This window comes from Bombina bombina, chromosome 6 (assembly GCF_027579735.1).
Source record: "Bombina bombina isolate aBomBom1 chromosome 6, aBomBom1.pri, whole genome shotgun sequence".
In the NCBI taxonomy this organism is placed as follows: Eukaryota; Metazoa; Chordata; class Amphibia; order Anura; family Bombinatoridae; genus Bombina; species Bombina bombina.
This window is the reverse complement of record NC_069504.1, coordinates 951,916,407-951,929,536: the sequence shown is the minus strand read 5'-3', so window position 1 is coordinate 951,929,536 and position 13,130 is coordinate 951,916,407. Positions and strand designations below refer to the sequence as shown.

General features: G+C 37.9%; 1 protein-coding gene across 1 annotated transcript in view; it reads left to right on the top strand.

The window, feature by feature from the left end:
• Nucleotides 1–5,255: 5,255 nt before the first annotated feature.
• The window catches only part of SLU7 (SLU7 homolog, splicing factor), a 60,967-nt gene continuing 53,092 nt past the window's right edge, over nt 5,256–13,130 (top strand). The window contains exon 1 of the mRNA XM_053718590.1: nt 5,256–5,334. The gene's annotated coding sequence lies outside the window, so the exon portion shown is untranslated. The remainder of the gene's footprint in view (nt 5,335–13,130) is intronic.

Below are 13,130 nucleotides of genomic sequence, written 5' to 3'. Positions count from 1 at the left end.
ACTTTGCAGGTGATTGGTTGACCAATCTACTTCATATCCAGTACTTTGTGTAAAGGTGGAAACTTTATTAAAAGTGGATTGTTGTGATAAATCACATATACTGTACACAGATGTGAACAAGATGTGTAAATGTTTTTGACACTTTAAGTATTATATTAACATGTTAAATATTAGTCAGTTTATATTTAACCTATAGGGAAATAGTGGATAGTGTATCTAAATATCTTGGTCCCCAAATCAAAAAAATTACTATAATAAGTAAATGCGAACCAAAATATTAATACTCTAGAGAATGAAAGTTATATAATAAAAGCAAGAAATAATTTAGGTATTTATGTTAATATATATCTGGCTATAGCAATGTATGTCAAAAATTAGACATCTTACTAGGAGTTAAATCGATATTGACACAAGTACCTATAAACATATATATAGGACCCATCTACTTAAAATTAGAGGATTAATATAATCAGTGAGAATTAATCCAAAATAAAAGGGTTAAGATCAAATTCTTAATTTAGACCTAGGTACAGTGTCTTCAATTCATAAATTAATTCTGCCTCTTTTCTTGATAATAATTGGTCGAAACTACCTCCTCGCCAGGGTTTTTTAATTTTGCATATACCCCAATATTTCAAATCATTGATGTCATTTTGATGTTTTATCCTAAAGTGTTCATAGAGGTGAGTATCTTGGTCTCCTTTTTTAATTAGATTTAGATGTTCTCTTATCCTAGTACGTAGGGTCCTAGAGGTCTGGCCTAAGTATTGTTTACCACATGAACATTGGATCAAATAAATGACCCCTTTATCACTGCATCTAATTGTGTCTTTGATTTGATACTCTTTGCCAGTATTAGTAGAGGAGTAACCCCTACATTTAGTACTATGCTGACAGGCTTTACAACTGTAACATGGGTAGTAACCACACAGTTTATTCCCTTGGAGATCCCTATCAGATAGTTTTTGTTGTTGACTTTTTTTGGTAAAATCACTAGGTGCAAGGATACTTTTTATATTTGTGGCTTTCCTGTAGATAAAAGTTGGTTTATCAGATACTGCCACCTATAATGGGGTCTGATCTAATAAGATACCAGTATTTATTAAGAATTTTTACTAATTGCTTATGTTGGCAGTTATAATTAGTGATAAATGGTATTTTTAGCACTTCTTTAGTTATAGTGTCTGTGGGTAGAGTTTTATTAAGAGTGTCTTTTCTTTCTAAATTTCTAACTGTAGAAATAGTTGTTTTTAAGCTATCTGGGGTATATCCTTTTTGTAGGAACCTATTTTCCAAGACCTCTACTTGAGAATCATAATCGGATAGCTTAGAACAGTTCCGTCTTATTCTAAGAAATTGCCCTTTGGGAATGTTGTCTATCCAGCGTTTTAGGTGGCAACTATTTGTCGGAATATAATTATTGGCGTCCACTGTTTTAAAGTGATTTTTTGTATTTAATTCCCCTTGATCTAATATATCTAGATAGAGAAAAGTTATCATTTGTTTATTTATATTAAATGTGAATTTTATATTCAAATCATTTTGGTTCATATCTTCAAAGAATGTCACCAAACTTTCTTCACTACCTCTCTAAACGATCAAGATATCATTAATATATCTTTTGAATAGCACAAGGTTTGCACCTAGCCTATGCTCCTGGATAAATTGGTGTTCCCATTTCCCCATAAAAAGGTTAGGATAGCTAGGTGCAAACCTCATGCCCATCGCAGTCCCTTGAACCTGTAGATACAGGTTATTGTTGAAGGCAAATACATTGTTGGCAAGAATAAAGTTAATGCATTCCAAGATAAATTGATTGTGTTTAAATTGTGTTTCATTTTCACTTTTCAAAAACCAGTTAATTGCAGAAATTCCCTTATCATGTTTAATACTGGTATAGAGGGAACTAACATCACTAGTGGCTAATATATATTCATCTTGCCATTCAAGGGCCTGGAGTATATTTAGGACATTGGTAGTATCTTTTAAATAAGAAGGTAATTGTTGCACATATCCCTGTAACTGTTTGTCTATGTATTGAGAAAGGTTAGAGCAAATAGAGGATATCCCTGATATTATTGGGCGTCCTGGTGGATCTATTGGGTTCTTGTGGATTTTTGGTAAAAAGTAAAACATTGCCATTCTCTGGTATTTTTGATATATGAACTCAAATTATTTTGTATTTATTAATCTCTCATCCTTTGCTTTCTTCAAAATAGTGTATTACTTTGTATTTATGTTTTTTGTCGGATTTAATTTTAATTTCTTATATGTATCGACATCATTTAAGAGGCGATTAGCTTTTGCTATATATTTTACTGTATCCATAATAACTACCCCACCGCCCTTATTGACCGGTTTAATAGTTATGTCCTTATCGCTTTGTAAATTGCTTAAAAAATCTCTTTCTTTTTTGGTCATATTATATCTAATCTTTTTATCGTCAGTTTTTATTTTTTCTATTTTATCTTTATTTTATTCTTTTAAGTTTAGATAGTACCTCTCATTAGAAAGTAGGGTATTTTTTGTGAAGAGTTATGCACTATTAGATTTGGAAGCCCTAGTACAAAGTGTATTTGCCTAACATTACTTGGACTTAAAACACTCTATACTATAGCTATCCAGTATTATATGCTTTACATTGTCAGATACAAAGTTTAACCCCTTAATGACCACAGCACTTTTCCATTTTCTGTCCATTTGGGACCAAGGCTATTTTTACATTTTTGCAGTGTTTGTGTTTAGCTGTAATTTTCCTCTTACTCTTTTACTGTACCCACACATATTATATACCGTTTTTCTCGCCATTAAATGGACTTTCTAAAGATACCATTATTTTCATCATATCTTATCATTTACTATAAAAGAAAATATAAAATATGAGGAAAAAATGGAAAAAAACACACTTTTTCTAACTTTGTCCCCCAAAATCTGTTACACATCTACAACCACCAAAAAACACCCATGCTAAATAATTTCTAAATTTTGTCCAGAGTTTAGAAATTCCCAATGTTTGCACGTTCTTTGCTTTTTTTTGCAAGTTATAGGGCAATAAATATAAGTAGCACTTTGCTATTTCCAAACCACTTTTTTTCAAAATGAGCGCTAGTTACATTGGAACCCTGATATCTGTCAGGAATACCTGAATATCCCTTGACATGTATATATTTTTTTTTAGAAGACATCCCAAAGTATTGATCTAGGCCCATTTTGGTATATTTCATGCCACCATTTCACCGCCAAATGCGATCAAATAAAGAAAAACGTTAAATTTTTCAAAATTTTAGATTTCTCACTGAAATCATTTACAAACATTTTGTGCAATTATGGCACAAATGGTTGTAAATGCTTCTCTGGGGTCTCCTTTGTTCAAAAATAGCAGACATATATGGATTTGGTGTTGCTTTTTGGTAATTAGAAGGCCGCTAAATGCCACTGCGCACAACACGTGAATTATGCCCAGCAATGAAGGGGTTAATTAGGTAGCTTGTATGGAGTTTGCAGGGTTAATTTTAGCTTTAGTGTAGAGATCAGCTTCCCACCTGACACATCAGACCCCCTGATCCCTCCCAAAGAGCTCTCTTTCCTCCCCCACCCCAAAAATTGTCCCCGCCATCTTAAGTACTGGCAGAAAGTCTGCCAGTACTAAAATAAAAGGTATCCTTTTTTTATATATAGCATATTTACATATGCTGCTGTGTAAGATTCCCCCCTTAGCCCCCAACCTCCCTGATCCCCCCCAATACAGCTCTCTAACCCTCCCCCTCTGCCTTATTGGGGGCCATCTTGGGTACTGGCAGCTGTCTGCCAGTACCCAGTTTGCATGTAAAAATGTCTATTTTTTTTTATTTTTGTTTTTTCTGCAGTTTAGCTTCCCCCCCCCCCCCCAAGACTAATCCCCCACCCCCTCCCAGATCCCTTAGATTACTTTATTCAGGGATTTTATCCCTCCTTTCTCCCCATAATAAAAAAACCCTTTCTGTAGTGTAAGTGGTTCCCACCCGCTCCCTCCCCGTGCACGCGCCCGCCCACCACCCCCCGTGCGCGCCCCCGGCGATCCCGCCCCCCTCTTTTACCAAGAAGCCATCGATGGCCGCCCACCCACCTCCCACTTCAGCTCCCACCCACCAACGAATGCGGCCATCGATGTCCGGTGCAGAGAGGGCCACAGAGTGGCTCTCTCTGCACCGGAGGGGTAAAAAATGTTATTGCAGGATGCCTCAATATCGAGGCATCCTGCAATAACCGGAAAACAGCTGGAAGTGATCAGGATCGCTTCCAGCTGCTTTCCACACTGAGGACGTGCAGGGTACGTTCTCAGGCATTAACTGCCTTTTTTCTGAGGACGTACCCTGCACGTCCTCAGTCGTTAAGGGGTTAAAGGACCAGTCAACACAGTAGATTTGCATAATCAACAAATGCAAGATAACAAGACAATGCAATAGCACTTAGTCTGAACTTGAGTAGTAGATTTTTGAGTAGTAGAAGTTGTCTTTTTCCACTCCCCATGTACCATGTGACTGTGTCATAACAATGTGTATGTACCTTTAAAGATTTACACACCACTGCCTATTTAAAGGGACATGATACCCACATTTTTTCTTTCATGATTTAGAAAGATAATGCAATTTTAAACATCTTTCTAATTTACTTGTATTATCTAATTTGTTTTATTCTCTTGATATTCTTTGCTGAAAAGCATATCTAGATATGCTCAGCAGCTGCTGATTGGTTGCTGCACATAGAAGCCTCGTGTGATTGGCTCACCATGTGCATTGCTTTTTCTTCAACCAAGGATATCTAAAAAATGAAGCAAAATAAATTATATAAGTAAATTGTAATGTTGTTTAAGTTTCTATTCTCTATCTTAATCATGAAAGAAAGATTTTGGGTTTAGTGGCCCTTTAAGGCTCCTCCTCTACAGCCTCTTTGCTAGGTAATTTGCTAAGTTTGTCTTAGGACTTCACAGTATACCTCTAGTCGTTGACTATAGTTTTTGAATCTTTGCTAAAAGGAGATTTCTGGCACTAAGAACTGTGCATTCCACGCTCTCTACTAGATATTTATATTACTAAGTGTTGGGAGATTTACACATAGCTGTTGTTTTGAGTCTCACCTGTCTATATTTCAACCCTCAGTGAAAACGGAGCCTGCCTCTCTCTCTCTCGCTATCATCAGCTGTACTGCTGCAGCACGGATTTCAGCAGCGCACCTCTCCCTCACAGCCTAACTCAGCCACAGCTCTTCTCTCATCTCCTGACGTCATCAGACGCCGTCGGGCTCTCTAGGAAGCATTTCCACACGGAGTTGTTCTGCATCAGCAAACAACACACGGTATTCTAATTTACTTTAACTGAACGTTTGTGCCTTTTAAACCAGGCTTATATTCTGCTTTCCACCTTTGCTCCAAGACCGCAGGCTAAGCATTTTAGAAAGGTTTACTGAGTGATCTGTGTCAAGTAAATGTACCGGTAATCCTATTAACTATATTCATTGTCATGAGCTAACAGCTTATCATATACATTTTCTCTACTTGTGACTTTGATTCTAGTACTCGCTTTCACTGTTATTTGCCTGTAATATAGTGTTTGTATGTTCCTCCTCATTTTGCATACCTTTCTATTTGTATTTGAGTGTCACTATATTTTATACAGCTACTCATGAGTATATAGGGATCCTGAATTGGGACTCAATCTCTCTTCTCCCTATTAGTCTATGACTGAAAAGTCATCCCCCAGTCAGTGAGCAAAACAGGATTCTTAACTTCATCTAAGAGTCCAAAGTTTGGTGTGAGGCAGGGTGGATTTTCAGATCTCATACTGAAGTTTATTTTGTGCATGTTCTCTTGGAAATATACTTTTCAATAGAAACATTACATACATTACAGACAGCCATCAGCCAATCACAAATGCATACACATACCATGTGACAGCCATCAGCCATTCACAAATGAATACACACTTATTCTTGCACATGCTCAGTAGGAGCTGGTGACTCAAAAAGTTTAAATATAAAAAGACTGTGCACATTTTGTTAATGGAAGTAAATTGGAAAGTTGTTTAAAATAGCATGCTCTATCTGAATAATGAAAGTTTAATTTTGATTGAGTGTCCCAGACCCCCTACTACTTATAGTAAGGTATAGAAACAAAAAGGATATTTTATATAAATATTTCTAGATGGGTAATGGAAAATTCTTAAGTACTAGACTTTATCTTATTTCATTACCCCTACCCTATCAAGACGACCACCCTCTTCTCGTTAGGCCATCACCCCCCCTCCAAAGTATGGTTTATTGGATAAACCCAGGAAAATATATCCCATTGACCTTTCCCTTACATTATTAAAATATAGATATTACTTTTAGAAGCGTATACTTATTTTAGTTTAATCTAGTGATATGATAGCTTGTGATATGCATGCAGTGACACAACTCCTACTTATACTTCAAACCAGGTACTGAGAATATATACAGGAATATAGTAGCATTTATGTTTTTATCACATTACACTCAGTCACCATAGGCCCCTGAATGAGCACGTTTGATAATGTTCTTGTTTACTGTGTTCCACTAATGAGAGATACAGATTTCTATATGTCCCTACATGTCACTAGCTAACCTCACGTGGAAACCACTGCATGCTTCTTCCTTTCACTACTATCCCCTTCCCCCTCAATGTTCAACAATACCATTCCCTATTTTTTCATACTTTCCATAGTCATGGCCTAAGAGTGGCCGTTTGTCAAAATGGGAAATAGACAAATTTCTAATATTTAAAAAAGAGATTTTAATGTAATATTTTAATTGGCACAGTGATTAGATAATCCAATATGTTAAACACATATACGTTTACAGCAATTATTTATACATATCACTCTACTTGTACCTATTTGAAGATCGATAACAATGTATTAACCTATACTCACTCCTAATACCAGAGTACCTGTATTGTACCTGTTATCATTACTGTCAATGTGCACATGCTGTTTTTGTCTATTATCATAAATCTCAATAAAAGATTATTTAAAAAAAAAAAAAAACTACGAAATTTATGCTTACCTGATAAATTTCTTTCTTTTTTTCTTTCTTGATATTCACCTCCTGGCCAGCAGGAGGCGGCAAAGAACACCACAGCAAAGCTGTTAAATATCACCTCCCTTCTTTCCAACCCCAGTCACTCGACCGAAGTAAAAGAGAGAAAGGAAATAACAAGGTGCAGAGGTGCCTGAGGTTTATAACATTACAAAAAATATCCTGTAATCAAAAACAGGGCGGGCCGTGGACTCATCGTGTCAAGAAATAAATAAATTTATCAGGTAAGCATAAATTTTATTTTCTTTCTAATGACACGATGAGTCCATGGATCATCTAATTACTATTAAGAATCAATACCCAATCTAGAGGACACATATGATAAGGGAGGGACAAGACAGGGAACCTAAACAGAAGGCACCACTGCTTGAAGAACCTTTCTCCCAAAGGAAGCCTCAGCCGAGGCAAAAGTATCAAACTTATAGAATTTTGAAAAAGTATGTAGAGTGGACCAAGTTGCAGCCTTGCAAATCTGTTCTACAGAAGCTTCATTTTTGAATGCCCAGGAAGAGGAAACAGCCCCTGTAGAATGATCTGTAACCTTCTCGGGAGGCTGCTGTCCAGCAGTTTCATAGGTGAAACGAATTATACTACCACAAAGAAAGAGAAGCAGCCGTAGCTTTCTGTCCCTTACATTTCCCAGAGAAAACTACAAACAGAGCAGAAGACTGACGAAAATCCTTAGTCGCCTGTAAATAGAATTTCAGAGCACGAACCACGTCTAGGTTGTGCAGAAGACGTTCCTTATGAAAAGAAGGATTAGGACGTAAAGAAGGAACAACAATCTCCTGATTAATGTTCCAATCTGAAACTACTTTAGGAAGAAAACCCAATTTAGTACGTAAAACAACCTTATCCGAGTGAAAGATAAGATAGGGAGACTTATGCTGTAAAGCTGAGAGTTCAGAGACTCTACGAGCAGAAGAAATAGCAACAAGAAACAAAACTTTCTAAGAAATGCATAGGTTCAAAAGGAGCCTGCTGAAGAACCTTAAGAACAAGATTAAGACTCCAGGGAGGAGTAACAGGTTTGAACACAGGCCTGATTCTGACCAAGGCCTGACAGAATGATTGAACATCTGGTACCTCTGCCAGACGTTTATGTAACAAAATAGATAAGGCAGAAATTTGACCTTTCAAGGAGCTTGCCGATAACCCCTACTCCAAACCCTCTTGGAGAAAAGATAAAATCCTAGGAATCAGAACTCTACTCCAAGAGTAGCTTTTGGAATCGCACCAATACAGATATTTACGCCAAATCTTATGGTAAATTTTCCTGGTAACAGGCTTGCAAGCCTGAATCATAGTCTCAATGACCTGATCTGAAAAAACACGCTTAGATAAAATTAAGCGTTCAATCTTTTATTAGTCAGCTTCAGAGAAAACTAGATTTGGATGAAGGAAGGGCCCTTGAAGTACAAGGTCTTTTCGTAGAGGAAGTTTCCAAGGAGGAAGAGATGACATCTCCACTAGGTCTGCATACTAAATCCTGCGAGGCCACGCTGGAGCAATGATAATCACCGACGCCCTCTATTACTTGATCCGAGCAATGACCCGAGGAAGGAGAGCTAATGGAGGAAATAGGTATGCAAGATTGAAATTGCAAGGAACTGCCAGAGCATCTATCAGAACAGCCTGAGGGTCCCTGGACCTCGACCCGTACCTCGGGAGCTTGGCATTCTGACGAGATGCCATGAGATCTAGATCCGGCTGTCCCCATTTGAGAATCAAGTTGTTAAACACTTCCGGATGCAATTCCCATTCCCACGGGTGAAAGGTCTGTCTGCTCAGAAAAATCCGCTTCCCAATTGTCCACTCCTGGAATGTGGATCGCAGATAGACAACAGTTGTGGGTCTCCGCCCACTGAATAATCTTGGACACCTCTTTCATGGCCAAAGAACTCCGAGTTCCACCCTGATGGTTGATGTAAGCCACTGAGGTTATGTTGTCCGACTGAAATCTGATAAACCGAGCAGAAGCTAACTGAGGCCAGGCCAGAAGAGCATTGAAGATTGTTTTTAGCTCTAGAATGTTTATGGGGAGAACATATTCTTCCCGAGTCCATGTCCCCTGAGCCCTTAGAAGGCCCCAGACTGCTCCCCAAACTGTCAGGCTGGCTTCCGTAGTCACTATCACCCAGATAGGTCTGCAAAAACAGGTTCCCTGGGAGAGATGATCCTGAGACAACCACCAAGGAAGATAATCTCTTGTCATCTGATCCAAATGAATTCACGGAGACAGATCCGCATAATCCCCATTCCACTGTCTGAGCATGCATTACTGCAGAGGTCTGAGATGGAAATGAGCAAAAGGAATAATATCCATGGCGGCTACCATGAGATCGATTACCTCCATACATTGAGCCAATGATGGCTGAGGAGAGGACTGAAGAGACAGACGAGATTAGAAAATCTTGGATTTTCTGACCTCCGTCAGAAATATTTTCATCAAAACGGAATCTATTATGGTTCCCAAAAACACTACCCTTGTAGATGGAATTAAGGAACTCTTTTCCAGATTCACCTTTCAACCGTGAGAGCGCAGGAAGGATACAAGCATCTCTGTGTGGGAGCTTGCTAGATGAAAAGACTGAGCCTGAACCAGAATGTCATTTAGATAAGGCGCCACTGCAATACCCTGTAACCGGAGCACTGCCAACAGAGATCCCAGAACCTTAGAAAAAATTCTGGGAGCTGTAGCTAGTCCGAAAGGAAGAGTCACAAACTGGAAGTGTTTGTGGAGAAAAGCAAATCTCAGAAACTTGTGATGATCCCTGTGGATGGGAACATGAAGGTATGCATTCTTTAAATCTACTGTTGTCATAAATTGACCCTCTTGAACTAAGGGAAGAATGGAACGAATAGTTTCCATTTTGAAGGACGGTACTCTGAGGAATATGTTTAGACTCTTGAGATCCAAGATTGGTCTGAACAGAAACTATCACTCCCATTTCGGATAGATCCCGAACACAACGTAAGAACGCCTCTCTTTTTATCTGGTCTACAGATAATCTTGAGAGAAGAAATCTGCCCCTGGGGGGAAAGGTCTTGAATGTTTTGTAGAGGGAGAGGAAGTGTTACCCTTGAAGTTTCGAAAGGAACAAAAATTACCCTTACGTCCCTTCTGCTTAGATTTCTTATATTGAGGAAGGAAATTACCCTTTCCTTCTGTAATGTCAGAAATAATATCAGCCAAAGCTGGGCCAAACAAGGTCTTACACTTGTAAGGAATAGACAAAAGCTTAGACGACACATCTGCAGACCAAGATTTCAGCCATAAAGCTCTTAGAGCCAGAATGGCAAAACTAGAAATCTTTGCTCCCAACTTGATAACTTGAAAGAAAGCATCAGAAATGAAATAATTGGCCAATTTAAGAGCCCTGATCCTGTCCTGGATCTCTTCAAGGGGAATGTCTGTTTGAAAGCAATCAGACAACGCATCAAACCAGTATGCTGCGCTAGAAACAGTAGCGATACACACCACAGGTTGCCATTGTAAACCCTGGTGAACATACATTTTCTTAAGAAAACCCTCCAGTTTCTTATTCATAGGGTCCTTAAAAGAACAGCTATACTCTATTGGAATAGTAGTTCTCTTAGCTAAAGTGGAAATTGCCCCTTCCACCTTGGGGACCGTTTGCCAAGACTCCTTGATAGAGTCATCAATGGGAAACATCTTCTTAAAAATAGGAGAATGAGAAAAAGGAATACCCGGCTTCTCCCATTCCTTAACGATAATTTCTGAAGCCCGATCTGGTACGGGAAAACATTCCAGCATGGAAGGTACATCATAATACTTGTAAAGTTGAGGTGAAAAATGTGGCATATCTTGCACATTGTCAGAAGACTCCTGGACAGCATCCGTCTTAGACAACATAGGCTCAAAAAATCTATCCTTAAGATTTAATGTTCTCATGAGGAACAAAAAGGAATTGGTGGTTCAATATTAGCATTTAAACATAAAGGACATCTCTAATCTGTAACAGAGTCTTGGGCTATCTTAACGGAATAAATATAAATAATTAAATTATGAACAATTTAAATAAAGAAACAAACTTTACTGTTTCTTTAAATTTTAAACGAAACTGCTTTATTTTTGATGCAATGCAAAAATGAATGCTTTATTTTACAAGATATTGAGTAATAAAAACGTCTTAATAACACCTTAAACAGCCTCTACACCTCAGCAATAGCTTTGCTGAGGTGCCTATTTAAAAAGAAACTGCTTTATTTTTTAAAACCTGAATGTAAACTAGAGCTGTTTCAGTAATGACAGGCTAACAAATGACAGTTAAACTTGAAAAACGATAAGATGCAGATATCTCTCCTCCATACACAGGAAGTGAGAGAATAAAAAATGCACAAGAGATACATTTTTACCTCACACAAGCCCCGCCCATCATGGGCGTGTCAAAAATAACATCTTAGCAGACATCTTAATGCAAAAACGTTAATAAAACCACCAAAATGAGCTAAGTTCTCCTCAAGTCCCCAGTGCCTGCAATACTGCCATACATAATCCCCCCCTTACAACACTAGGAGTAATGTATTAAGTATCCCTGTCAGGGAAATAGTAAAGTGCCATGTCTTTTCCTTAAAGCAGCTTAAGAAAATAAATTAGCACTTACCTCAATAAAATCTGCCTGGCAGCAAGGCAGCTCACTAGGTTTGAGAGGTCCTTTCCCTCTAATGGACCTGTGGAAAATAAAAATAAGGGCTGCAACTTTTATTTAAATATGAGGGAGGCGCAGTGAGAATTATGTCCCACAAGTTCCCTTTGCTTAAAAGCCACCAATGCTCTACTGAAGAGACTGAAATGGACTACAGCTACACCCTGGAGTAAAAACAGCACATTACTTGTACTGCAAATAAAATAATAAACTCTTGATTGAAGAATCTTTTCAGACACCTAACTTTACCACTTCCTTATACTAACGTAGGGAAAGAGAATGACTGGGGTTGGATAGAAGGAAGGTGATATTTAACAGCTTTGCTGTGGTGTTCTTTGCCGCCTCCTGCTGGCCAGGAGGTGAATATCCCAATAGTAATTAGATGATCCGTGGACTCATCGTGTCATTAGAAAGAAATAATAATAATCTATACGCGAGAGGGACTTGTGTGCTTTAGATATACATGTGAAGTCTCTCTGCTTCGGATGTTGAGATCTCGGGGATCTATAAGACCTAATATGTTTTTAAAATTATTTATAGTATTAGTTTCCATTCTATGTCTCCTATTGGCTGTCTTACCTTGGTTTAGACTAACCCTTCCTGATTTACAATCTACGGGAAGTGTCTGTGCTAGATTAAAATCTCCCCCCTAAAAGAATGGGTTTATCTGCATGTAATAATAAGATGGCTTGGTGGGTCTGCCAGAATTGCAGTATTGGGCGATTTGGAACATATATATTTCCAATTAGGTAGGATTGCCCAGCCATTTGCAGGGCTGCTATGGATAGACCTGCCGTTAGGATCTGTCTCAACAATTGTTATCTGTACTGGCAGGGCCTTTCTGATCAAAATAGCCACCCTTTTCTCCAGGCCGTTGTGGGAGAGAAAAATACTTGTCCCACCCATCTAGTTTTTAATTTCTCATGTTCTATATCAGTGAGGTGAGTTTCCTGCAAAAGTGCTATATGTTAATGTATGTTAATATGTTATAATATCTTTAAAACAGACGTATCTGAATGTTGACAACACATATATTCAAATGTTCATTAAATCTTATTGTAGTAGTATAACCAAAGAAATCACTGTGTGTAATGCACACATTTGAGATGATTAATCTCTATTTGTGATTATATTTAATTATACAACAATATATTTCTACATAGGTAACATAGAATGTATAAACAATCCACATTTTCGTAATGTATATAGTAGCATTATTTTTGTTAAACCCTGCTGCTTCCAAAATATTTCCTAATCTTCCTATTGTAATGAAATATATATTTTTTACCAACAAAGTAATACCAAAGTATTACGCTATCTAGCGTTACATTATGTGAAGCTGTGCATTACATGAAACAAACGCGCTTC